Genomic DNA, 23,566 nt, shown 5'->3' with positions numbered 1-23,566 from the left:
TGGAGTTCAATAGGCGCGACCTACCTTGGAAAATCTCGAGCCACACCTACGACAAAGAAAAGCCAAAGAAACGGGTTAGTCAAGTCAAGGTTTATTTTGTTATTATTAACAAAAAAATAAAATAAAATAAAATAAAATACATATATATATATATTAAAAAAAAGGGCAAAAGCCCCAAGGGTCGGCCATGGCCGACCCAATATGCGCCCATATATATATTTATATATATATATATCTAAAAAAAAAAAGAAGCAAACAAACAAAAAAAAAACAAAAAAGTAAGGAAGGGGGACAAGAGCCCTAAGGGTCAGCCATGGCCGACCCTATATATATATATATATATTTATGTATTAAAGAAAAAAAAAGGTAAAGCGAGTAGAGGGGCAAGCACCCCAAGGGAGGCTGGCCATGGCCGATCTCGGCCAGGCCAGCCCTGACTGAGGGCAGCCAGGTCAGTCTTGGCCGCGCCTCAGCCATGGCCGAGCTTGGCCAGACAAACCTTTGCTTGGCCGAGAAAGAAGATGTAATTTAAAAAAAAAAAATAGAGAAAGAAAGATAAAAGCAAAAAATAATAAAATAAAATAAAAATAATATAAATAAAAAAAGCAATGGAAGAAATAAAAATAAAAAAAAGGAAAAAACTAACCTCAAGAGTTTGGGGCTTAGTTGTCTTATACTTAAAAATACTCCTGCACATCTCGAGAAAAATTTACAGTTAAATAGCCTCAGAAATTAAGTTACTCCTCGACCCAGCGTGATTCTCAGCTCAGCTTAAAGAGTGGGGGGCAAGTGATGTGGCATTACCTAAAATTACCAGAATACCCCTACGCGCTAATAGTTTTGCTCGCCACGTGGATTACCCGAGAGGCTGACACGTGGCAAGTCAACAATCTTGTGTCGAATCCGAAAGATCCGGGCCAGTTCTCATCATGTATAAAAAGTTCTACAGCTCTCACAATTATCACTACTTGCATTTATTCTACTAATTTGAGCGTCAGAGTCCACCCCAGGAGACCTTAGCCCCGCCACTCCATTGTCTTGCAGATCCTATCACCGAGGTCCGACATCGCCAAGTCCGAGGTCCGATTCCCGAGGTCCATTCGCAGAGGTGGCACGTGGTGGTCGGTCCCAAAAACCATTATCATAGGTTGCATTCTCTTTATTGTTTTTAGGTCATTTTTAGTTTTTAATTTTTTAAAACAATAAAAATGTGTTTATTTCGTCAATTTTAAAAACCCATTTTCAAAAATAAGAAAAAAATTGTTAAAGTAAACTCAAAATAATAAAATGTTATTTTGGTTGTTTTCAAGCAAAACAATCTCTAAGTCCAAAATATGAAAAATACAATCCATTTTTCATGTTTTAACTCTAAAAAAGAAAATGAAAAAAAAAGACAAAAAGGAAAAAAAATATTCTTAAATTTCAAAAATAAAATTATATATTTATTTAAAATTTAAAAATGTAGTATATCTATATTATAATTAAAAATATAGGATAACATATAATATATTATTAAATATATTACACATATTATGTATAATAATATTTAATATAAATTATCACTCAAATGTCAGTAATTTATTAATTAAATTTATTATTTTATTTTAATAATAAAATTTTATTAAAAATAGTTAATTTTATCATTTAATAATCAAATTCATTGAATAAAATATCTTAAAATAATTTTTCTCAAAAATCTAAAATAAACACGTTTTCTAATTTTCAATTTTAAGAAATAGTTTTTTAAAATGACAAAAAGAACACATTTTTAATTTTCTAAAAAGAGACTATCAAAACAAAAAATTGTAAATGAATTTAAAACTCAAAATTAAAAATTAAAAAAAGAGTACTCTAGTCCCCGGGGCGTAGATCAATTGGTAAAGGAAAAATATATTGAGGTGTTGTTCTTTGGGCCCCCAGATCCCATGTTTGAGCCATGTCCAGAAGATAATTCAGCAGGTAAAGAATGACTCTGAAAAATGAAAAATACTTGTCGTCTTCACGTTTGCGGTTGTGTTAGGGATCGATATCTGCCTACTGGATTTCCTGATTTACCTTTCTTATTGAAATCATAGGGTCAAACAATGGGGATGCTCGTATGGTGTGTTGATAAAAAAAAAAAGAAGAGTATTCTAAGACAAAAAGCCTTCGATTGTTAAGTTAAATATAGACTTTGTAGATACATAAAAAAAAAAAAACAAAGTAACGTTGTAGAAAATAATCGAACCTATTAAATGGATTGGCACTAGGGTTGGCAATGGTTCGGTTTGGTTTCGGTTTTTGCCAAAACCATAACCAAACCAAACTTAAATTACTAAAACCAAAACCAAACCATTACCCATTTGGTTTTAAAAATTTAAAACCATAACCAAACCATTCGGTTTCGGTTTAACCATGGTTTTTTTAGTTTAATCCATATCAACAAACAAAGACAAATAACATTCATAAAATTTTTTGATAATTTCACAACAAACAAAGATAAATTCTAATAAAGTTACCTTATTCTTGCATAAAGTTACAAAACTTATTGAATATAAAATCACATTTCCAAACCTACAATTGTTAAGATCAATAAATTAATATGTGCATAATTAAATTGTAATTTAAACTAAAAAAAACTAGCTACGAAAGTTAATACCTTCATCAACAACATTAATATATTCTTCATAAATTGATGCATATCCATCTGAAATGAATGAGCCAACTCCATCTAACAAAATTATAAATATAAAAAATAAATTAATATGAAGAGAGATGAGGCAGAGAGCGAGAAGCAGCGAGGGTGAGAAAGATTGAGGGCGAGCGAGAGCAAGAGGGGCTAAGCCCTAGCGAGAGCAAGAGAGATCTAGCGAGAGCGAGTGAGAGCAAGAGAGATGCAGAGAGCGAGGGCGATTGGCGAGCTCGCGCGGAGGAGCAAGAGAAATGAGGCAGAAATGGTGAGAGAGATTGAGGGCAAGCGAGAGCAGGGGCCAAGCCCTAGCGAGAGCAAGAGAAATCCAGCGAGGGCAAGCAAGAGCAAGAGACATGCAGAGAGCAAGGGCGAGAGCGGACGGACGAGTGAGAGGCAACGAGGGTGAGAAAGAGTGAGAGCGAGGTTGAGAGAGGAAGGAGAAGAGAAGGGGAGAAGGGTTTGCAAACAAGGCAATTGGGCTGGGGTGGGCTAGTCTCAGGTGGGTTGGGCTCAGATGGACGGGGTTGCATATAATATATATTATATATACATATTATACATATTATATTATATATATAATATATTATATATATTTGGTTCGGTTCAGTTACCCACCATTCGGTTCGGTTTCGGTTCAGGTTTTGGTTTGGTTTTAGTGAAAACCATAATCAAACCATACCCATTGAAACAGTGTTCGGTTTTTCCCCGAACCAAACCATTACCCAGTCAAACGATTTTTAACCGCATTGATCTATTCGATTTCGGTTTGGTTCCCCACGATTTTGGTTGCAATTGCCATCCCTAATTGGCACTTGCATTTTAGCATTTTAAAGTCATGCGACCATTTGGGTTGGCATGCTCAAAATAGGATTTCAATTTGCTCTCATTCCAATTTCAATCTTGAATTTTGTAATATTTCCCTTTTTGAATTACTAATAATTTAGCTAGATTTGCATGACGACTTATTTATATGGACACTAATTTAAGGCATCTTATTCTTTTCAAGTTAAAGGTTTATTACAACTTTTATATTAGTTTACATGTCGGGTTTTTATTGAGGGATAAATCACTCATCATAAATAAAAATTTATGTATAGATTTGCTTTTTTAAAAAGGTTTGAACTGTTAATAGAAAAACACATAAAATTTTGTGTGCAAACTATTCCTTTTCTTATAGAAATTTAAATCCTAACTAACTTAACACCCGTGCAATTTATGAGCTTTTTATGCATAAATTTTATAAAAGATTTATAATGATATAATAAAAATTATGATTTATTAAAAAATATTCACACGAAGAAGAACATCTATATTGGAAATTGTTGTGGGGTGATTTATGAAAATCAAAATAAAAAAACCCAAAAATCCTAAAAGTGTAGGCGCCCCTAGCCAGGAACTCACAACAAGATAACATAAATGCCAAAACCCATTAAAACATTACACATCCTCCTTAATATTGACAACGGAAGACACATTCATACATTTTTATTCATAGACAAACACAATAGTGTTCATATGCTCGCATAAACAAGAGCAACTCAATATTACACACCACATCAGGGTCCATAAACCCACAATACCCCCCAGGGTACAATCTAAAATAAAAATAAGCATAATTTAATATTACACAATACAAAACACCACCAGGGACCTTTGAATGAGACGGTTCTGTACACACTGCTACCCCATGGATCCTGACTCACTTGGCTCGTCCTCTACTTTAGCATTACCCTTACCTGGAATGATGCAAGCAAACATAAGCCACAAGCCCCAGTAAATATAACTGGAAGAAAGCGAGCATAAGAGTTATGGGTATCAAGAAGCAAAAGAGACATGAATTCCATTTAAGATACTTTCACATGATAAAATGATGATACATGCATCCATACTCATATGCAGTGCTTTTTAGAACTATAAACATGGAACCAAAGTCCAACTTTAAGTTCAACACTTTCTCTACGGATATATTCTGCGGACTTGTTCGCTGCGTGCATCATGAGGCCTTTACACATTTATTTAAAAACTATTTTCATGCACATGCTTCATACATCCTCATAACATGCATATTTGTAATAACTTCTCATATATAATTGGCATGCAATTAACGAAACAATATGCACAATGGGGTAACATTCATGCAAGACAACATCAAACTCTTGAATGTCCACAATAAAGCATCATTCCCAAGGAAAGATAGGGTGATACAAATCTTATTTGAGATTCAATAGGTATAAATGTAAATTAAGGAATAACATGCATATTTATCATAACTTCTCATATATGACTGACATGCAATTAACGAAACAAGATACAAAATGAGACAACATTCATGCAAGACAACATCAAACCCTTGCATGTCCATAATAAAGCATCATTCCCAAGGAAAGATAGGGTGATACAAACCCTATTTGAGATTCAATAGGTATAAATGTAAATCATGGAATAGTTTACTGGCAAAGGGGAAATAACTTGTAAAATAAGAAAATACCATGGAATTTAGAAAATTAAGAGGTAGGATCTTGCAATGACAAGAGTTAGAAGATAGAACTTGTAATTTAAAACATATATTGAGAAAAGAGGAACTGAACTTGTAAAATAGGAGAAGAACTTGCAATTTAAAAGACCAAGAACTAAGAGCTTGCATAATAATAAGAAAATTGAGATCTTGTCCCTTAAATGAAACAATGAGGAAGAAGAACTTGCCTTAATAGGAATAAGAACTTGTAAATTAAAAACATGAACTTGAGAAGAAGGAGAAACTGAACTTGCAAGATTAGAATAAGAACTTGCAAAAACTAGGAAGAGAACTTGCCTTAGATATTCTTCTTTAACCTCTACTACGAATCAAGATTGCTTACGTCATAGCCCAAACTTACAGGGATAGAATTTTCCTTAATTTCTCTCAAAATTCTCCCAAACTTTCCTCAGACCTCCCCCTCCCCCCCAAAAAAAAAAAAAAAATCCTCTCATTCACTCAAAGACCAAAGACATAGCCTATTTATAGGCCAAGGGGTAGGGGAGGTCGTGGGAGAAAAATTCCTTTTTTTTTTTTGGAAAATATGGAAGCTGGACATATGGCTGCAGGAGGCAGCCACAAGGGTGTGCTCTGCCGCGCCTGGACACGCAGCCGCCTGCATGCAGCCCGCGTGGCGCGCGTGCGCACACGCCTGGGCCTGGGCTGCTCCAAAATTTCTCTTTTTTTTTTTTAAAACAACATAAAATAATTATTTTCTCTATAATTTTCACATATTCAATAATATCCTCAAAACATCCCAAATTTAATATTTTCATTAATTTCCATAAAACCTCATATAACTCGATAAATTACCCTAAAATTCATAAATTAATTATTTTATTTAAATTCTCAAATCACTTCAAATGCCGAAATTAAAAATTGCCAATTATCTTAAATTTCGAGATGTTACAAAAAGTATCCTAAGAAAGTCTAAGATTCAGATGACCTTGAGGAGTCTTTCAGGTAAGAGTATTCTGAAGACTCTAGAGAGTCTCCAACCCAGCCCAACTCTTAGCATCATAGAAGTGCAAGACCCATTCGAAAAGTCTTCCGAGCTAAAGTCACTCGATGACTCAAATGAGTCTTCAAACCCAACTAGATGATACTCTTCAGGCATTTCTTCCCAAATGCACTTCCAAGCCCTTCGGCTTCATCTGGTGCCGATCAATTCGAAGATGCTCTGGACCTATTGGGAAACTATCATTCTAGAAGCCCTAGACTCATTAAGGAATAAGGCTCCCAAAAACTCCTGAGACGTCATCTGAAGACTCTCAGTACTCTCTCTGCTATTCCAGATAGCGGATAAAGCTAGGCTTTTGTTAAGTCCCTTTGACATTGTGGACCTTACCTTCTCGCTAGGTCTTTACCAAACTATTCTCTAAAACAAATAAATTTAATTGTTGCATTAAAGTAACAACAGAAATAGAAAGCTAATAATTGTTTGAAATAAGATAATTTTATAAAAGAATTTATCAATACATATTAAAATTAGAAAGTTGACCAATACAAAATATAAGACATAAGACAAAAACAATTTAACATGAATCTAACTCCCCAAATTCAAAGTAACGTTATTGTAATATTTGAAACTTGATAAAAATAGGAGGCTAATTAATGCACATAGTTTGTTTGCAATGTATTAGTTTATCTAATTATAATTAATTTTTAATTGACTATGTTGTTTTGTGTTAACTATGTTAAAAACTGTGACAATTGAATTTCCAACATTACAATTAGTTATATCTTATATTACTAATAAATTCAAAATAAAAAATTAAATTCAAAATATTTGTACATTCCTAACAGATTATTATGATTCTTCTTCTATAAAAATTATTATAAATCATAATTTTCATTTTCATTTTTTTTTTCAATTATTATGAATATCAATTTTGGTTAGACTATTTTTTTATTAAAGATTAAATGTTTGATAGCTTAAATACAACTTATCATAATTTTTAATGTTCTATAAAAATACTAACATCTTCAAAATCATACTGTTAACTTAAGAACAACCTAATGTAGTTTAATCAACTAACAGATCTTCTATGAGTAAAATAAACTTCTTCAAACTTGAACCTAGTTTCTCAATTAAAGCAACTTTAGCGTTTGAATGACGAGTTACAAATTACAAATTTTAAATTATTTATTATTTAAATAAACAATATAAAAATCTTCTTTCGTGATTTATAGAACAATAAGTACTTCAAAATAAAATTCTTCCAACTCTTTTTAACTTTCTCATCCAATTCATCCTCCACTTTTGTTATCTAGTGTAACACCCCGCCTCTCTAAAAGGTTATATTTTGCTAGGATTTTTTTTCCTCGTACATTCACATATCATACTAAAATTCTCAACATACCCTCGTAAACATCACATTCCCAAAACTAAAAAACGATAAACTTATTCATAAGCGGAAACATAATTAGAATCTTATGAAAACTAGTAAATCATTACACAAATAAGTTCACACATGTTTCTCGTCCAACATAATATTACAATAACCGAAAATATAAATAAACAAGAACTAATTAGACAACTCGTCCTAGCCTTGACTTAGGACCCATCATAACCTTTATCATGCTCAAGCTTTAATCACCCCCTTGCCCATCTGACCACTTATCTCGCCTGGAATGTGGAATATTCTAGGAACATATGTCCAATATTAAAAGATGAATTTTCTAAAAGAGAGTTAAAACAACATGAATAAAGAGATACTCTAGTGTAATTTTCTTGGCAAATCAATCCAACACGAAACCCTAGGTAGTCATCCTGGCTTATACACAAGGCAACGGGATACTCCTATACATTGTTCTGGCAACACCTTTGGAGAATTATGGTTATAGGGTGACATCCTATCCCATACATGAGTATTAATATGTCAACAATATCATGTCATATAAAAAATCACGACTATCAATAAACAACACATGCACAAATATGACAAATTGCTCATAAATTACATATGAGTTAGCAATATTCGTAACTATCGTGCATAATCTAGGCAATCACATCACGTATAAGTTTTGGGGATAAAACTACTCACCTCGAACATATCTCGAAACGCCTTAATTCTCATGCACAACCTCAATTCTCGTGCAAAAAACTCAAACAACCGTACTATTATTCAATCCTGAGTCTCAACAATCCCTATACACCATATTCATTCAAAGAAATATTAAAATTCATTTTTCATAATTTCCTCAATATTTTCACCTATTTTTTTATTTTTTCCTCAAAAATTTCAAAATAAATACTTTCTTAAGTATTTTCTCAAATTTTTCTCCACCATAATCCATGAAATAATTTTAGAAAAATAATAAAAAAATTCAAAAGAAAATACCTAGCCACTCGACCTCACGCGCCTTCCCACGCACCTGAAGCAAATGGCCAATGTGTGAAGCCCACGCGTCGGTTGTCTTCTCTGATGTTCCAGTCGCCGGCGATTTCTCCAATGCTCGATCTGACTACACCCCCTTGAAGCTCTCATTCATTGGATCCTAGTAGAAACCTCATGGAAGACCCTCGATAGAACACCTAAACGTCCGGCTCTGGTAAACACTACAATTTTTGGCCACCTCTCAAAACACCCTCAAACCTTGAAGAAACCTCATGAAATCCTCCATAAATGATCCTCACTTAACCAAGAACAAAAGCCCCTTATCCGCTACATTCAATTCTTCCTCTAAAGCCTTCAATTTGAAGCTCGAATTGTGAAGAAACCATTAACTATTCAACCTTTATTTATACCTAAAATTGAGCCATGATGAACTATTCTTTGTCAAATTAGAGCTTTTAATACCCTCATACAACCTAATTTTGTTTCAAATCACCGTGATTAACCTCAAACACACTTGCCCGATTTTTCAACAAATTCTCGACCATGTCTTGTCTTACCAACGTCACATCATGGCCATTCTTAGCCCATACCCTGGCTAAATTGACTCCTCATGCCTTGAAGCCCATGATGGACCCTAAGGCGACCCTTCCTGACGACAGCTCGAGGCTGGCCAGTGGTTCCAGAAGCTTGGTTGAGGTGGCCATGGCTATTTTTAAAATCACGTTTTGGCCCCTATTTTTTTAAAATTTTTGTTTAGGCCTTTCCATGTAACCCCTTAAGTTCCTAAAAATTTCAAAATGACCCTTAGAATTTTCTCTTTCACATTTTATTCCCCTAGTTTTGTTTTACCACTTTTTGACCAAGATTTAAAAATTACACTTAGGCCCGAAAGTATGCACAAATCACGTTTTGATAATGAATCCTTTTGTTTTATCCCAAAACCACTTTAGGGTTGATCCTCGTGCAAAACTTAAATCCTCTCGGGGTTTCATTGCCTTTTCGAAAGTCCCTCATGATAATTCGATTTTTTAGCCTGAACCGTAGTTGTACCAAAAATTAACCTCAATTTGATTTCTTTCAGCATAAAAAATCTTACCTCAAAACATTTGTCAATACTGTACCCTTTTTCGTAGGTATCTAAACCCCAGGGCCTTTCATGCAGTTGATTCGATCACTTTTTCGAATTATTTTGATACCAATTTTCATAAAATTTCATTTTTCTATTAAAATACCTATTCCCAAAATTTTTGGGTATTTCACCAAGTTTTTCCTTACCTCAATTTCTTTCACTTTTCAAGTCCAAAATATGGCTCTTGAACGTCCCTCTATACAAAATATGAAAAATAAATTATTCAAATAAACAATTGAACAAACTACTAGGATCTCAATTTAGAAAATAAAAATAAATAAATAAATAAATATTACCTAAGAAAGATTTAATTGGGTATATGGTGCTCTTATTCAGTAAGTCCATCATCTTGTGTTTGATTTTTCATTGTTCAAAATACTAAAAATATGAAATCCCTAAGTGTAACCTGTCTTTCCTTCTAGAAATTCCAAGCTTCTAATGGGAGTTCCTTAAATATGTTTACCCCACTATCCAAAGAAACATTTGAAATTGATGAGGGTCATAACCTAAAAATCATAACGTGTAATCATGATATCAATTCCTTCATTATATAATATTTTAAAAAATAGACATGTGAATTGAAAAAATAATTTTCACCTTTTGGTGAATCTCTTCTAAATACTTGAGGATGTGATCTTTCTCTTTAGTTTGATACGATAATTTGATTATTTTCATCCTCAAAGTATTGATTTCTACAAATGATTTTTTCTACGTTGAATTTCATTAGTTCGTACAAAATATCAACAACAAAAAAAAAAACACAAAACTTTCAGAATAATTATAGAACTCGAGAAAAAGAAATATATGAGAATTGATATATATAATTGTGTTAAACTTTCCAAAAAATTTGCTGCAAAAAAAAAATGAAAATTGATATATATATATATATATAACTAGTGTGTGTGTATCACAGTCAAAGTTTTTTTTTAGAAATCTATCTAAAAATATAAAATGAGAATTGATAACATTTAAAAGAAAATAGAATAGTACTAAGAATCTATGGTTTCAAGATATTGGAAAAAGGGAAAGAACGAAAATAAGAAGTTGAAATCAAAGATGAAAGGTTTTGGAAGATGAATAGTTGAAAGGAGGAGAATTGATAAAACCTAGAATTGATGAAAATGTAGTAAAAACTTCTTATTTCAAGATTTTGATAAAAAAAAAAAAGAAACTAAAATAAGGAGTTAATGCCATTTGTCAAAAGCACATGTAGGTAGAATGCATGTAATGCCATTTGTCATGGTTAATGTCATTTGTCAAGAACACAATACAGGTGGAAACCCTTTTAGTATAATAGATATAGATGAAAATGAGTTAAGCATGCTATCAATAATTCTAACTTGCACTTTGAACCTTTAAAGAGAGAATGCATAGAACTATGAAACAAAATTGTAAAAATTATATACAAATCATATTTTGAATTTTTTGAGTAGTGTAATTTCGTTAACTAAATTATATTCTTGAGTCATTGTCGTAATAATAATATGTAAGTGGATACAAATTGTGTAAAAATAATAAAGAATACAAATACAAATATGTATTTTCATCGTTATCTAACTTCAAAATCTATATATAGTTGTATTATGAAAAATAGACGTTTAAACAACTTCTAATACTCTTGGTGAGGAGACAAATCTAGTTTAAAGACACTGTATGTCACACAAGTTTCGATTCTCTATCCCCTACACTACTATAACACCCTGTTTTTTCCCAAACAAGCGCGACAAATAACTTTGGATGTTGGGAATATATGTTTTTTTTCATGAATACATAATATAAATCATCTCCCAACAATTTCAATTCTACCTTCTCAGCGTATTAAATTGATAAGGAAAATGTCCTCAGGCTCATAATTACCCCAATACCCTGGGAAAACAACCAATAATAGAAAGGCACGTATTCGCCAAAGAGAACCAAGCCAAGGTCGCTATTTAGCCCAAGTACGGGATGGACACGTGGCAGATATGTCTTAACAAACCAGTAATCTTGGTCTTTTGCTCAACAAGGATTTCCTGGATTCCTCAGCCTCAATCATCACTCTGAAGATCATAAAGGCAGGGATTATCTCGATCCCCTCGGAAACCAATTACCATATCTATTCCACCAAGATCATGGCTTCGGAAGGGACAAGATCCTGATCCCGAAAGTTGGAAAGGAGAATTCTTATCTTGACAGGAGTGGGAGGAGGCAAGAGGATAAATAGAAGCGACCAAGATAGGTAAAATGATCATTTTTCTTGAGTTTTTGACTAGATACTCCAGTTGGGATAACCCTGTGAACTGACTTGAGTGTTAGAGTGATCACGGGAGAACAAGTCCCTAACTTCGTTTGTAGGTACTTGGACTAAGATAGAAGATGGTGATCCGCTCTGCATCATCACAAACTTAATAATCAATAAGCTAAGACATTTGACATCATCATAAATGCGGAAGTAAGATCAAAATCTCAAATGGTACATAATTGTAAATTCTTAATTTATAATATTAAAACCGTACCATTGTTTTACATCATAACTTCAAAACATAATATATAGAGTTTCATCTCTTAGAGATAATAATTAAACACCTCAAATATAATCAAAAGATATGCTAAAGATCTAATATGTAAGATAACGACTACATCTCGAAAACATCTTTTCCTTTGGTATCGTTGTTTTCACCTGAAACATTTGAATATTCCAGGGATATAGTCTAAATTAGATGTTGAATCATCTAAGTAAGAGTTCAAAAAAATTTTCACGAATATAAATACAAGACTATGAAACCAACCGACATATCTCGACCTGTCCCTGGCCAAGAGAATCCCATACAGTGCTTAACCCATACCACGAAAAAAGATCAATCTTTCTAAGGCAACATAATCATATCGACACATTGGCACAACACAATCCTAACTTAAGAAGGGAAACATCAACACATCTCTCCGATACCTCGGGAACAATTGTTATCACTCCCGACACAGGATGGTCAACATCAACGCAGGAACCCGGCTCGCCACGATCACATCAGAGATTACATTCTCACTCAAAAGCATCTCGAAAACATTACCCATGTCCCATACACATGCCAATGCCATAACCATAACATGAAATGATGCATTACATAAAACGACACTTCAATAGAAAAAATTCAATGCACATGTATAAAATATTTTGAGATGAGCCTGCCACATGAAAATAACTATTCACAAGTTAAACCATTCACATGCAACAAAATCAGTTTTTCAATAGAACCACTCACCTTGAATACGATTTAGAACATCTCAAAATTCGTGTTCAATCTCGACTCTCGTGTTAGGCTTTTAAATTCTAAATTTTGAGTCCCAACGTTCTCTTGACTTAGCCTCTCAAACTTTCTTAGTATGCGAGCTCTGACCATGAAATACGTGGTTGGATAATTTTCTGGCTTCGGGCATACTCCTCAAACCCCAAATTAATTCTCAAAATTTTTATTTTTTTTTAAATTTTTTTTCTATTTTTTTCTTCTTTTCCCCCCTCCTTCATTTTCTTCTCATTTCTTGATTTTCCTTATTCTCTTCCCTTTTTTTCTTCTTTTCGTCCAATGCCTATTTTACTATCTCAATTTTGGACTCCAAACATCATATGTATTATAGTATATTTATCACATGTTCCACTTCAACTCAACTTGGCCAACACGCACCTTCTTCAAATCCAATTTGAACTTTGCTTCCTTAGAAGCTGCCAATGTGCACGGCCCACAGATTCTATTGCTCCCATATATATATATATAATTTATTATATTATATATTAAAATCATAAAAATTATATATAAATCTCTCAATTAAATTCTTAATCCCACTTTAGGCGTTGCATAATTACAATTACATCCTCAAATATAAATTTTATTTGGATTAAACTATCAAAAAAATCCAAATTTAATAATCCAATATTATTTGATAAGGTTGATTTCACCCCAATTTTCTTACATGACCCTTGTTCTATTCCAAAAGTACTTCAGGGTTGATCCTTACATAAAATCGGAGCCCCCTCAAAGTTCCGTTGGTTTTTCGAAAATCCCTTACGATCATTTGATTTTTTAAGCTGAAACATAGTTGTACTGAAAACTGTATATGTTTTAATTTCTTTCAATGTCATAAATCTCATCTTGAGACGTTCATCCATATCATACAATTTTCTTTAGACATCTAAGTTTCGAGGTACTCTCTTCCATTGATTCGGTTGTTTAAAACTATTAAACTGGCATCTAGTTCTTTGGACCACTCCAGAGTCACTCATAAAATCTCATTATCTAAATTTTTTCAGCTTAAAAATTCTTAAAAACTTTCAGAATTAATTCCTTTTATTTTGGGGGTATTACAACTACTTCTGCTCAAGTTTTAATACTGTTGTACTGTTAGGTATATTTATACAATTTTGTAAAAATAAACCTATCAGTATAAAAATATCACAAATTGAGCAGAAGTAGTATAGGGGATAGAGAATTGAAGTCTGTGTGACACACAATGTTCTTAAAACAAATTTGCCTCCTCATCGATAATGCTAGAGATTGTTTAGGCTTTTGTCTCCCATGATACAACAATATACAGATTTTGAAGTTAGAGTGTGTTTGATTGTATTTAGTTGGAAAAGAAAAACATTTTCCATTTTCCATGAAAAATAAAAACCATCATTGATGAGAATCATGGAGGGCCAACTAACAATAACGCAATCGAATCAGTCAATCGAGTCAACCGTCTCAGAATTGGATGAATATTAATTCCTTTTTGACTAAGATTCTTGTTTAACAAGTTATTTACTTATTTCCTATATAGTTTGGGATTGAGTTAGTTTTATTATTCCAACTTATAGTTGGATTTGGATTAAGTTAGTTTTATTAGTCCAACTTGTAGTTGGATTGGGTTACTTTTGTTATTCCTACTTCTATTTGGAGTGGGCTAACTAAAACCCATTAGATTTAGGATTTAGTTTATGACTAGGTTTTGGATTTTTATTAGTTTTGAAGTAGAATTAGAATCTAATTATTTTTTCCTATTTAAAGGCTTTTTTATTGTGAAAAAGAGGAGGAGAGAAGATTATGAATTGAATTTGAGAGATTTCTCTTTTCTATATTGTTCTTCAATGAACATAGCTTTGAACTTATCAAATGAGTGATTTTATTGTGGCGTTCAAATCCTGAACTTATCAAAGATCTGGACAATTTTTGTGGCGTTCAACACCACAATTCTTGGTTCTTGTTTATTTACATAATCTAGATTCTTGGTTCGTGAATCAACGGGTCGGGAATTCTTTGCCTTATATCCGATTTTGGATTTTCTAGGGTTTGTTACAATCTTTTGTGGGTTCCTTTGGCTTTGTTCCATTGCGGGTTCACATCAATTGGTATTAGAGCTTCGGAGTGCGTATCAATCACCCCCTTGAAATCAATTTTCCATAGAAATTAGGTCAAAATATATTTTAAATGGTTGTACCATGGAATTGAATTCCATGGAAAATGTTGTGTGTCAAACAACAATGATGGAATTAAATTTCTTGGATATGACATTTTCTATGAAAATTCCATGCTATCAAACACTTCCTTAGTGCATAAACTTCAAAACCTTCTAGCAAACTAAAAAACAGCAGAACACTATCAGGATATCTATATATGTCAGAATGCTTTAAAAGGATGCAACTTTTGTGTAGGGAGAATTCTCTATTTTTTAAGAAAATGAAGAACCCTATTTATAGGAGAAGACGGTTAGTTAACTGCACTTAAATTAAGCATTCATTGCCCTTGGCAGTTAATAGATTAAATTAGTTGTTAATGGCATTCAATGCCCTTAATGTTTTAATCTATAACAAGTTTTCTCATTAATTTTTATTAAGGGTGCATTTGATTACAAGGGTAGAATTTGGGTGGAAAGAAATTGAATTCTAGGGAATTGAATTGCAGGAAAATTAAATTCCTGAAAATTAAAAGTTTAAGCTGTTTGATTAGTATAATTTTCTATCTATAAAATGATGTTATTTTCATCTTTTTGTGTTTGATTGGTAATATTTTCTATAGAATTTAGTCATTTTCTTAGCATTTATTTTTCATAGAAAATGTATTACATTTTTCATGAAATTTAATGGTAAAAATAAAATATATTATTATTTTGATTTTTTTATATAGGATTCTAAATCATTTTCTCAAAAAAATGAAGCCATCAAATTAATTTTTTTATTTTCTAAATTTATTAATTTATACATGATTTATAATTTTTTATTTTTTATTTCTATATATTTGTATTTATCACAAAAAATTAAAAATAACATAATATTTTCCCTGTTTATTAATTTATAATTCTCTATTTATTAATTTATACATGATTTATAATTCTCTGTTTATGATTGGTATAACATAATTTATACATGATTAATAATTCTCTGTTTATTAATTTGTGATGGAAAATAGCAAGTAAAATAAAAATAAACCCACCCCCAAGCCCAAACGCATTCTCTCACCCTTTCTGCCTTCCTCCCCCCATCGCCATTGCTTGGGGTTTCTGAAGGTGCAGAAGATCAGTCATGTTCGGCTCTACGATGCCGACGACAAGTTGTCATCGTCAGCGTGCCCAACAGCCAGATCCTCGCCATCGGCTCCTTCAATCCCACCGTCGCCATCTAAGTCAATCGCAACGTTGCCGCCTATTACCCCGACACGATCATCTCCGTCATTGCCGTCAGTGACGAGGTCCACACCATCGCCAATGTTGTCGCACCATTGTCACTGTGAGTCTCTCTCTCTCTCTCTCTCTCTGTGAAGACACCACTCTAAAGTCGAAGATTGTGATGAAGCCTGAGTGGGGCTTGACTTCGGCTGTTGATGGCGACGAAAAGGAAGGGACGAAGCCGGCTTGAATGAGAGAGGAAAACTCTTGAGAAATTGAGGTGGACAAGCAACGAAATTGGGTGTTGGTGCTCTATCACGGTGAGTGAATTCCCCAGAAATGAAAAACCAGCCCCCCCTAGGAAAACCATTTCCAACAAAAATGCGAAATTCGCATCACGTGACCGAAAACTAGAACTTAGTTTCCCTGAAAAATTTAGCTAATCAAACACTTCAAAAGTGAGAATTTAGACGAAAAATCATCATTTTTTATGGAAAATATAGGCAATCAAACGCGCCCTAATTTCGTATAACGGTTACAAGCTTTGTGAATTATGTTATTATTTTTTCAATTCAATGGGTATATTTTGAGCATCAATTTCTCATTCACCCATTTATTTTTTTGGGTATATAAATATACCAAACCAATCTCTTAATGACAGAGAATAAAAATTTACTTTGAACTAGTTAAAATATTTAATAGATCCCACTTAAATTTTAGGTTTAATATGACATACTACAATGCTAATTTTGTATCAATTTTCCAACAAAGTTTTTGTAATTTCGATCAATCGACATAAAGCAAACAAATTTACAACATACGCTGCAACAAATAAATAACAGTATATATTCATTCAGTTTATACCTAATTATAAATAAAAACGTATATTATTTCTATAGTATATAATATAATATAAAAATATATAATATGTAGCTAACAATTTGTTTCTAAAATATATATTATTTCTTTCGATCAAAGCAAATTATAGTAATAAAAAGCAATCATGAACAAAAGATATATAATTAAACAAATAACCCAAAATAATAAACAAATAAGATATTAAGATCCTTTTTAGCATATTCCCAACAAAAATGCAAATATGTTAATCATGCAACAAATTTGTTTTAATAATTATTTCTTACGCAAAACAAATAATATTTATACGTATTGATAAATGAATGGTTTTTAAGTGTAAGACATGTAGGGATCAAAATATGTAAGATTACAAAAGTAATTGTTCGTGTTACGTTTGATTTTTTTTTTCTTATTTTCATATTCCCTAGAAGAATATGAATGGCTATTTGAAATAAATTGATTTTAATATCCATCTCTTCTCAACAATCTGACATTAACATGTATTAGTGAATGAATGGTTTTTGAGAGTATTAAATGTAGTATTGAAAGCATTAATAATAATTAATGTAATTATTTATTTTAGATTTTTTTTTGTATTCCCAACAAAATACGTAAATAGGTTTAGGGGTGTGTAAAGTTTCGGTCTAACCAAAATAACCAAACCAAAGTTATAAAACAATGATTTGTCGGTCTGGTTCTATTTTTGTGAAAATTCAGTTTGATTTGGTTTTTTTTAGAAATTTTGATTTTTCAATTCCATTTTTGGGTTGGAAATAATCAAACTAATTGAAGTTATAAAACAATGATGTTTCTGGCCCAATATAAAAGAAGAAGAACAAACATAACAACGGAAGGATTGAATTGATGCTTTGGACCTTCTGTCTTCCTTTTTGCTCGACCTTTCCTCTCCCATTTGTCTCTCATCGCCATCTTCGACCAATTCCATCAATCCCCCTAATGCTGATGTTGACCCTTTCACTTTACCTTCGACGTCGACAGTGGCCAGCCCTATTCCTATCGGCCATTACTACCAACATATCTTTATCTCTTCAATTGTTTCTTCCCATCGCAAGCTATTGGCTCTATTGCATGATTCGTACCACCATGTTTTCCCATCAACTCCACCTCGGCAGCCACCATTGCTTCAAATGCCGCATATGTTTCCTTTAGTAATTTATGTTGGATGTTTCTTCTATTATCTTTAATTGTTGTTGAATAATCCCTGATTGTTAGGGAACATTTGAATTATTGTTAGGAAAATCCTATGTTTCTAGAGTTGATATCTTTTCTGTTTCTTTTATTATCCATTGTAGGCTATAAGCCAATTTTTTTCTCTAAAGAAACATGAAAAACTATTCTCCCCACATTGAGTTTTTATTTGCAATCTTTTCGAAAATTAACATATGGTATAAGAGCTTTATTAAGGGTCTGACAATCGAAGAAACAACGGCCTTCACTTACAGTAGCAAGATCTATGGTGTCAGAAAATGGAAGTGGCTTCGTGCAACCAACAATCCCTCGTTTCGATGGTCACTATGACCACTAGAGTATGCTAATTAATGGACAATTTTCTCCATTCAAAAGAGTATTGGGGGCTAATTGAGAATGGGATAAAGGAAGCAAAAGAAAGAGAAGTGCTAACGGAGGTGCAACTCAAGAACCTTGAAGTCGAGAAGCTGAAGGACCAGAATGCCAAGAACTACCTATTCCAGGTTATTGATCGTGGAATTCTTGAGACAATTCTCAAGAAAGATATAGCAAAAGACATATGGTACTCTCTTAGGAAGAAAAACCAAGGCACAACAAGGGTTAAGCGTGCTCAATTGCAAGGAGTTTAAAATTCCTCACATTAAAATTGGAGAGATAGTGAATGAGTTCTTTGCAAGGACATTGACCATTGCAAATCGGATGAGGATTCATGGAGCAAATCTGGAAGATGTCACAGTAATTGAGAAGATTTTTCAATCGATGACACCAAAGTTTGATTATGTTGTGTATTCTATAGAAGAATCAAAGGATATTGATAGTTTTTCAATAGATGAATTACATAGCTCAATCTTGGTTCATGAATAACGAATGATCAGTCATTTGTAGGAAGAGCAAGTTCTAAAAGTGACTATTGCTGGTGAATCATCTCTAGGAAGAGCAAAGGATATTGATAGTCTTTCAATAGATGAATTACAGAGCTCAATCTTGGTTCATGAATAACGAATGATCAGTCATTTACAGGAAGAGCAAGTTCTAAAAGTGACTATTGCTGGTGAATCATCTCCAGGGAGAGACAGAGGTCATGGAGGTTTTCGAGGCAAAGGAAGAGGTCTAGGTTGAGGCTCATTTGACAAGTCAAGATTGAAGTGTTATAATTGTCAAAAGTTGAGGCATTATCAGTGGGAATGTCCTAAAAAAGAGAAAGATACAAAGGCAAATCTTGTTGAAACCGAAGAGGAGTTGCTCTTGATGGCTTACATGGATAGCAAAGAAGCTCATCAAAACTATGCAGAGAAAGATTATGCAAAAGAGGTATGGTACCTTGACTTCGAATGTAGCAACCACATGAGTGGTAATCGAAGATTGATTTCCAAGGTCAATGAAAATTTCAAGAAACTGTAAAGTTGGCCAATAATTCAAACATTAAAGTTATGGGGAAAAGAGATGTGAAAATCATGATGAATAAAGTCATACAGACCATTAACAAAGTGTTCTATATCCCTGAGCTCAAAATCAATTTGATAAGCTTGGGTCAATTGCAAGAAAATGGCTTTGTTATTATAATACAGAAGCATAGTCGTCAAATATATGATCCAAGGAATGAATTTGTAGCACTGGTCAAGATGGCTAGTAATTGCATGTTTACTTTGGAGACTCAAACTACAAGTGAAGATCAAGTTTAGTTTCAGTCAACTATGTAAGATTCTAAATGGTTTTAGCACTACATATACGGTCATCTCAACTTCAATGGATTGAAAACTCTAGAGGAAAAACAGATGGTGAGAGAGTTTCAAAAATCCAATCTCCTTCATGTATTTGTGAAGAATGTGTCTTGAGCAAGCAATAGAGAGAATCATTTCCAAAGAGTAGAACTTGGAGAACTGGTCAGCTGTAGTAACTCATTCATTCAAACATTCGTGGACCCATAAACCGTACCTGAAATAGTGAAAAAATGTATTTTATAACTTTTATGAATGATTTTAGTAGAAAAACATGGGTATATTTTTTGTTTGAAAAGTCTAAAGCCATTATAATGTTCAAGAGATTTCAAGCTTTTGTTGAGAAAGAAATAGGAAAGTCTATCAAAGCACTACGCATTGATTGTGGGGCTAAATTCATGTCAAAAGAGTTCACAAGATGGTGTGAAATAAAGGGAATTAGGAGGTGTTGTGCCATCAGAAAAATGAGGATTTTTCAAATAAAAATAAATTTGAGTCTCGCAATAAAAGGCTTGCCTCAATGGGGCTTGCGGAAAGGGCTTTGTTGCAAGCAAAAAGGCTTGCGGCAATCCTTGGGGCTTGCCGCAAGATAGCTTGTGGCAAGGCTTGCAGCAAGCCTTACTGCAAGAAATGAGGCTTGCGGAAAGGACCTTGTTGCAAGCAAGAGGCTTGCTGCAAGGGAGCTTGTGGCAAGTGGCCTCGTGACCAGAGTCTCCTCCCAACAAGACTAACACTCCCACTTAGCAAGCGACACATGTTAACAACAAGGATCCTTGAGAATCATACCCTATAAATACCCAGCTATAGGACAATGAACGGGACTTTCGATTTCAGTAAAATTTTGACACATTGACTACATTTTGATTGTTTTCGTAAATAGTTATCTGGATCTAGTATTGACTTAAGCATCGGAGGGTCGTCATGGGTGAGGGTTCCCGTGAGCCTTTTAACCCATTTCTAAGTATCAACAAAGTCAAATCCTTCCGGTGAGACCTTGCGACGAAGTAAAATCCTTGCGGCGAAACCTTGTAGTAAAGGTAAATCCATGGGGTAAAATTAAATCCTTGTGGTGAGACATTGTGGCGAAGGTAAATCCTTATGGCAAAGTCAAATCCTTGCTACGAGACCTTGTGGTGAAGGTAAACCCTTGTGGCAAAGGAAAAATCTTTGCAGTGAGAGTCTTAAGGCAAAGGAGCTTGAGGCAAGATCCTTGTAGCGAGATAGATCCTTGTGGAAAACAACCTTGTACCGAGCATCCTTTTGGCAAACTCCCTTGCGACAACTTCTCTCACGGCAACCTCACTTCACCAGACACTGAGCTCGAGCAAACCCCACATCATAAAATTTAATTGTTGTATTTTTTGCAACAACAAGTTAGCACCGTTTGTGGGAAACGCAACAAAAAGCCAATCTTAACATAAGATGCCGAGAAGGACAATATCAGTCGATTTGGAAAACCTGCTTAACCCCACCCAAAGGAGCGCTTGTACTAGGACTGGAGCCACAAGAGGCCCCAGTCAGGTGCACCCTACGATACATAAATTTTTAGAAGATCATCATGACAATGAAGTACGTTTAGGGAACTTTTCTATGCTCGAAGGCAACCAGACTGCTGGGCTGGGGGACATGGAGCGTTCAGAATAGGGAGAAGTACACATAGTCAGATTGAGGAGACATGCTACAGAGCGAGGGAAGCAAGTCCCACATGCAATGCCCACTAGTCAGGAATAACACTCATTTGGACAGTCTACAATTCCAAATAGAAACCTCGTGGTCACTTCAGTACCTTCGGGACCCACGGGGGTGTTGGAAATGTATGCCCTAAAGACACGTTTTGTTTAATTTATGGTAATGATGTTTCTTTTATTCAGTTTATGGCACATATATTATTTGCATTTAATTGTTGGAAAGGTGTCCATGCTATTAAGTAAGTGATTCATGTGATGGGTCGTTCTTCACAGTTAGGCATGAATCATGGGTACTTAATAAGCAAGAAAATATTACTCTTGATCTTTTGATAGAACTGGGCATTCTATCATGATAAGATCATTGTGCAATAGATCCTAATGGAGGATGGCTTGCCTTAGCCAGTAAACAGTCCGTTTACTCTAATTGTACAAGCGCATTTGGAATGCGTAGAGTGGACCTGTGATAGAAGCTAATGACAAAGTACTAATTATCATGGGGCTAGTCTATCACTGTTACTACGTGGACGAGTACTCTAATACTTGAGTATTAGTTGGTGGTCTAGTGAACCTAGAGCTATATTCTTAGATTCATTGTAGGTGAGGTCTATCAAAGATCAATATCCTTTTGAGTTGGGAGTATGGTTTCTAATTAGCTAAGACAGACTAATACAAGATAGTTTCTGTGATTCACCCCCTTGTGATTGTCCAAGAATAATCGAATAATCCAGGGCCCTGGGAACGTGACTTAAGAGTGTGTGCTTCTGGGTAGCTCCCAGTGATAAGCAAGTACATTCGAGTAGTCACGGATTATTGGACTAGTGATCTAAGGATGGTAGAAGTCATTTAGAAAGGTGTTAGTACATTATTCCTTTCTAAATGATGGGTGTTACGCAGAGGGGTATTTTCGTCATTACACTAGTAGGTCAAAGACATGGCATATGCAAAATTATTCGTGGGGTCAGTGTTACCATATGGTGATAGTTGGAACACTTAGAATGACAAAATATAGCTACTAGGTAGCAGGGATATTTTGGTCATTTTAGCAGCCGTGAATAATTTGTCTTTTGGTCCCCGGGGTAGCTCGATGTAACTCATGTATTTTTTTAATACATTTGGCTTGTTGGATGAATTACATTGAGAGAGAATTATTTTATTCAGAATGGTCCATTGGGCTAGAATAAAATAATAGTTCATTAGGGTTTTAATTAATTAATTGGGCTAACCCAATTAGAAAATTAATTAAAAGATCTTGGCCCATTAGGGTTTGGCCCACTAGGGTTTTAACCCTAGGGTTCTCCCTATATATATCTCTCTTTAGTTGTTTTTTCGTCTAAGTCGTTTTTCATTCTTCTTCACCGAAGAGAGGCCACGAGTTCGAGTCATACTCCGGAAGATCGAAAGGGTGCGTTTGAGTTCTGATGCGACGAAGCCGAAGGCTAGTAGGACAGCCGTCGTCTCCACAACGCGAAGAAGCTCCCATCGCTCCATTCCGTCCGATAATCCGCCGCAAAAGTAAGTATCCTAGATTCTTATCAATACGAGGAACGGTTTTGATTTTAAACCGCTTCCGCTGCATGCTTTGTTTCCTCGTTCATGATCCTTCAGGGGGTAGCTCCACCCATAGTCATACTTTCAAATTATGAACAATTGCAAAAGAATTTTGAGAAGCTGAAACACCAGAATGATGAGCTTAAGATGAACAATGAGGAGAGTATAAGAAGACTACATGCAATCACTACTTTGCTACATGAACGAATGCTGGACATCCACATTCCCCGCAAGGGATAAACCGATACGAGGATAGAACACCAGAGATCTCAAGACAACC

This window comes from Diospyros lotus, chromosome 9, assembly GCF_014633365.1.
Source record: "Diospyros lotus cultivar Yz01 chromosome 9, ASM1463336v1, whole genome shotgun sequence".
NCBI classification, from domain to species: domain Eukaryota; kingdom Viridiplantae; phylum Streptophyta; class Magnoliopsida; order Ericales; family Ebenaceae; genus Diospyros; species Diospyros lotus.
This window is presented reverse-complemented; position numbering follows the sequence as displayed.